The sequence below is a fragment of the Poecilia mexicana genome, unplaced genomic scaffold, assembly GCF_051168715.1.
Source record: "Poecilia mexicana isolate PSO_F unplaced genomic scaffold, ASM5116871v1 scaffold_14, whole genome shotgun sequence".
NCBI classification, from domain to species: Eukaryota; Metazoa; Chordata; class Actinopteri; order Cyprinodontiformes; family Poeciliidae; genus Poecilia; species Poecilia mexicana.
The window spans coordinates 23380303-23386216 of record NW_028263383.1 but is presented as its reverse complement, the minus strand read 5'-3'; the positions used below and the strand labels follow the sequence as shown (position 1 = coordinate 23386216).

The 5914-nt window shown below is 40.9% G+C and overlaps 1 long non-coding RNA gene across 1 annotated transcript; it reads left to right on the top strand.

Moving 5' to 3' along the window:
• Window positions 1-5258: 5258 nt before the first annotated feature.
• LOC148155553 (uncharacterized) lies at window positions 5259-5914 on the top strand. Its single transcript, XR_015765226.1, has 2 exons — window positions 5259-5759; window positions 5835-5914. It is a non-coding gene; the product is annotated as an uncharacterized LOC148155553 (long non-coding RNA).

Sequence of the window (5914 nt, the reverse complement as noted above, 5' to 3'; positions counted from 1 at the left end):
GTCTTGACAGTATAATATGGCAGAGATAATCTCTGAACGCATGCATACAGTGTAAGCTCCTCATACAGCCGCTGCTCCAAGTATCTCCTGCCACTACACAGTGTGTTGCTAAGGCAAGAGCCCTGCACGAAATCATACTGGACCCTTCCTCCCCTTCCAATGTAACACCAGGATATAAACATACATCTCTCCCAGTCCAGTATCAGCACAGGGACATCACACCCAGCTACATTGTCACCACCCAATCAATCACAATATCAAAGATCCCAAATCGGAAAAAGGATGCAACACCCCCCAGCACACAATACCATCCTTCGCAGTATCCTCCATGTCAAGAAAACTGGCATGGACTTGTGAGATCTCTCTAGGTACACGCAGAAAGCAGGGTAAAAGGCCTGAGGAGTGACGATGATCTTGTATTGATTTAAGATGATTAAAGAAATGAAATACAAAATACATAGTTGTGTAATAGTTGAAATGATTGATGTATTGTAATCACCATGTCTGTAATGTATGACTGAAATATATAATCTGTATTCATGATCTGCTGTAACAGTAACAACTTAGTTGGTATATATGATTTCAGATAATGGTAAAAACAAATTGATTATGTTTTGAGTTAACTGTGTTTCAGGGTACATTATAAGGAGATTGCAGAGTTGAGCACAGGAAAATAAAAGAGTCACAAGCACTGAGCTGGCTGGGCGGGGGCCTCAGAACAAATTGCCAAAAAAGGTAATAACTACCAGATGGCCAACAGAAAAGAGAGAAGTGTTGCAAAGGAGTTGCAACAGTCAAAAGAGGGAGGTTTGTGTATTACCAAATTCAGGGTGGAACGAGGTTTGGACAGGACGGTACTTCCCGATGAGATATTCGGGAAGAATGAGTCATAAGACCTCTCCCATACACAACTATGGGCCAAGAGGGTTTAAAAGCCAGCGAGCTGGGGAGGAAACTGTTCTTAGTCCGCGGCGCTGAAGGAGAGTCAACAAGAGGACGCAGGCGAAAGATCAGCAGAGGACCACACCCTGGGACCGGGGGAAAAGTTTGAGACTTCTCGCCGCAAAGAAGGACAAGATCCGTCAGCCCCAGCCCTGGCCCCTGAATCCGACCGTTTCCTCTGCCTCCACCCTATGATCCCTATTCAATAGCAGCAGACTTGGGGAAAAGACAAAGGTCACCTAGTGATGAAGATTCTGTTCGTCTAAAAGAGGTTGGACAGATTGACTTTGCTGCTTTTCCGGAAAAGGACTTTGCCCGGCCAGGACAGAGACTCTAACCAAGGACGTCTAAAGATTTCGGCTGCCAAGATCGACTAACATCGGGTGTGAGTTGCCCTGCCCCTAAAGCCTCGCTCAGTGAGATTAGTGACACAGGTTAGGGATAGAAATAAGATAGGATATGGTTGATTTGGTTGATTTTATAATTTGAGATTAATACTTGTTACAAGTTTACAATTACTTTTATTAAATCTGCTTGTCATTTACCCCTGCTAAAGCTTGCTTAATAAAATATAATAAAAATAAGAATAGAGGTTGTGGACATTGAATTCAATTGAGTCACTGTTTGATGAGGGTTCTTCTGGTATAAGTAAAATCTAAATGCATGATTCTAGAAATTGGTGGCTTCTTACTTTCCTTTGGCGAGCAATAAATAATGGCCCTGGGACTTATATCTAAGTCACTAAATCCAATCTAGCCGATAACAAGTGCACGTTATTTTAAGGAGGAAAGCTACCGTTAACAGGAGTGGTTGTTGGAACTACGCGGCAGCTAGCGCTACTCTGTCGACTGTTTCTCAACTGAAAAGGGCCGTAACTTCTGGATCTGAAGGTAGTTAGAGCTAGACGAGTTTTCTCCGCCGCCAGTTTAAACAGAAATTCTCTAGTAAACCTATGATAGGGTAAGACCCAGGTTTCAGGGATTTTCCGGACCTGTTAGACAGAGAACTGGTCAATAGTCAGTCAGTGGTGAGGTTAGGGCGTGGCTGGCTATTGCAGAATAACGAACAAGCATTACTAACATTCCCCCACACAGCAGCAAATAGAGGAGAAAACCATGGAGCCTGCCCACATGCTCAGCCAACGCCAGCAACCCCAGCCCACCCGTACTACATGCCTTGCTGGCATGCAGTGCTCATGCCAGCAAAGCACCTGCACCTGAGCTGACCCACCACCTCAGACCACTCCTGCTTTCAGCCACCAACCTGAAATGACAAACCGAGAAGAGAAGTGTGGAAAGACCCTAAAGCTCTCTCCAGCCACTAAAACGTGATGTTGATGTGTGTTATAGTTAATTGAACATCCAACTTTACTTGGTAAAAGCCTTGGTTTAAATCCAACACAGAGAAATGCCAACACAGAGGCATTTGAGCCACCACTTCCTCAGAAGCATATAATGTTCTCTTATCACTGTTGTGATCTGTGCTTTTCTGTGTAGTGTTGAGATGCTTTACCAAGGCCGAGAAAGAGTCACACGCTGTTAGACAAAGGGCCCATAGTAAAGAGTTACATTTTTTGATTCTGTTAGACACTAAAGCATATTTCTCACGAGAAACAGAAACTTATCAGGACACAGAGACATGGTGTGATTTCAGGGAGTGTCTTCAGTTCATATAATCAGCTACCCTCCTCTTTCTCCTCAGACGCTGCACAGACTTTTTTAGAAACTCTTCTCGGATGTAATGGTAAAGCGTCTCCTTTCAGCGCTGAAAGTTAATAAAATAAGTAAAGTCTGAATGCTTTTCTTGGCTGATTTTATGTTCCGTGTGTCAATACAAATTATGATTCATCGATTGAGATTCTCGTTCTCAACAGATGGTAGCAGAGGATGGTTTTGTGTTGACACATGAGCAGAGATTGGACTGGCCGTTTAGGCGCAGACTTTCCGAAACAGTACTCTGGTGTAGGGCCCAAATAAAAGGTAAGGACACTTGTTCCTTAATATACACCATTGTACTGTTTCTCAGGTCTGTATAAATTTCAGTTATCAGCCGTTGTCTGTACTATTTCCCAGGTTTGTCTGCTTCTTACTGAGTCGTCTTAAGTTGTCAATCATTGTTCGTTGTCAACTGTTGTTCGTACTGCTTTTGATTTGTTTGTCTAAAGGCTTTCGAGTTGTTCATAAGGAGTAAGGTTAAAGTTAGTTAAATAGTTAATAGTCAAAGTAAAAGGTCGGTTGGCTAGACTGCAGTGGGAAGTGGTTGTCCCCCTCTTCTGCCGGACGCGGGGAAGAGAAAGACTAGGTTTTGTCGGTTTTATCCTCGAGGAGTACTGCCCTCGGAAAAGAACGCGTTAGCCAATCTGTGACTTGCTCAAGAAACACAAAAGTGTTGAGAGGGGTCCACCATAGGAAAAAAGATGAGACAAGAGAATAAAGAGATAAGAGAATAAGATAAAGGTTGATCGCAATCTGTTCCTCTAAAGAGTAATAAGTGAAGAAAATAAGTGAAATAAGTGATAAAAGAGGACATCATCGGAGCTGAAAAGCGTGGATCCATTTCTGTGTATCTGAAAGCTGTGTGTGTAAGCTTCTGCCGCTGAGCAGACGTTATGTGTTTAAATGTACTTTTATGTTTATTGCAATGTGTTTTAAAACCATGGTCAACATTGGGAAATTAAAATCTGTGGGAGGTTTTTGATTTTGTTTGCTGGGTTTGATTTTCTGCTGTGTTTGATTTCCTCGCCGCCGTGCGAGCAAAAATAAAAAAAAAGAGAGAAGAGGTGATTTTTGAGCCTAAATTTTAGCCTAAACAGATGGAGGGTGAATTTGAAAAGAAAAATACGATCCAAAGTGGGGCATCGGGCCATGGATTGAGCTCGGTGAGCAAATAGAAGCATTAATAACCTATTTGTCAAAGCATGACGAATATGAAAATAAGGGAGAAAGAGAAAAACTAAAAAAAAAGAAGGGCTAGAATACCTGGTGCAGAAAGGAGGCGACCTGTTAAACAGACAGCCTTTGGGAAAATATTGGCTGGAAGGAATAAATGATGGTAAGGGAAACTTATTGAAACTAAATTAATCCTGCACAATTCACTATATTCACATGTGGTAAAATTAACTGTATGAAGGATGAATGAAATTACATAACAGGTAAAATTATAAACAAAATAAAGTGACATCTAATGTGTTGAAGTTTTTTAAATTCGGCTTAGCTGTAGACAGGGTTAAATTTAAACTTAATGAAACTTGAAAAATGAGGTTTATACCAGACTTGAACTTTATCATGGATTAATCAAAATGTGTCTCTCATTATCTTATCAAAAACAGGATTCCTTTTTATTTGAAACTTGGTCACCTTAAAATGTCTAAAGAGGGAACAGGATTGGTAAATAAATATGAATATTTGTATGACTTCAAAGGTGATTATGAAACAGATCCGGATTCAATTAAGGTTCATTACAAAATATTCTTGTCTCAAAGACAATTTATGATTCTAAATCCAGATAATTCGGTTATCTTACTTCAAAATGGGAAATAATATGTTGGAAAAGGACTAATCACATTTCAGCTTTGGTTTAAAACCAGACGGCATTTATTACGAGACTGTTTCATTTGGTTTGACATGTTTTATTTCATTTTCATTTTTATTGATATTATTGTTGTTTTTTATTTTTTTTCCTAATAACAAACCAACTAACCAACTAATTTACTAACGGAACTAACTCTTGATTTCGAAACGCATGCGTGTCTTGGTAGAAAGGCACAAATTGGACATGAAACTTTTAAAGTGGATATGATAATTGATTATGTAAAAACAAACTGATTGGGCAAAAACTGGCTCCCAACATTTGTGTTCCTTAAATTTTGATTGAATTAATACATAAATTAATTCAGATGTCCAACAAAACATTTGATTTGAAACGCAAAGACATCTTACAGTACTGCATAATTTTTGTCTACATCTTTTGCTCCTCTGCCTAAATTGATCAATTTGTCTTTTGTCAATCCAAAATAAACATTGACACTGCCTTCTAGGAAAGCAACCCAAATTCTGATCTGAACTCTTTAAAATAATGAAACTTTTGGCCTTTGCAGTACAGTTTCAGTTGGACATTTTAGACATATGTAAAAAAAAAAAAGAGTATCTGAACAATATTTTGTTTGTTTTCTATTTACATAAGAAAACAAAAGGGGGAAATGATAAATTATAAACATAAAACATTTCTGATAAATCTTTACATCTAGAACATCTCAGTCTTGTTAGGTACCAGGTTGGGTTTTCTTCTTTTTCAGCTCTGACCATCTGAGGGCGCCAGAGGCTGTTTTTTTTTTTCCCTTGGTGGGTGTGTCAGCAGGCTCCGCGGTACGCACCTGGCTCTAATCGTCATCTAGAGGAGTATTTAAGCGGCAGGCTCCCACTCTTCACCGCCAGAGTGTTTTACCTATTGTGGTACCTCCAGCCTTCCTACAGTTCGTCTCATTGAGATTGTTTCTAGTTGCCTAAGAGCTTACCTGTTGTTTTGTGACCTCTTCCAGGACTTCTTCAAGTTTTCCCCGGAGAACTCCTGTTGTCTAGCCTAGAGGGAAGTCCCCTCACGACGCTGGGAGCGAGACTCACCGGGAACTGGAAACCCCCCACATCCCTCTGTTTAAGAGCCCTCTGGGCGCCTCCGGCTGGAGTCCGCCCCGAAGACTCCTGGTCTCTCTCTCTCACACTCAAGAGTCGTTTCCTTCCTCATCTCTCTCCGAGTCAGCCTCTACGCCTAGCCGCAACCTGGTACCGGAACCTTCCCCCAACCAGAACTCATTATCACAAGTAAGCTTCGAACCCATACAAGTTGCCTGATTTCCTACGGTCATTAAACTCACCTCCACTCTCCCCTGTGTGCAGCTGTGCCAGTCCTCCGACAGCAGCTTCCCGACTGTGGATGTTTGAACTTTTATCTTTGTCAATAAACATCTAAATTTTCA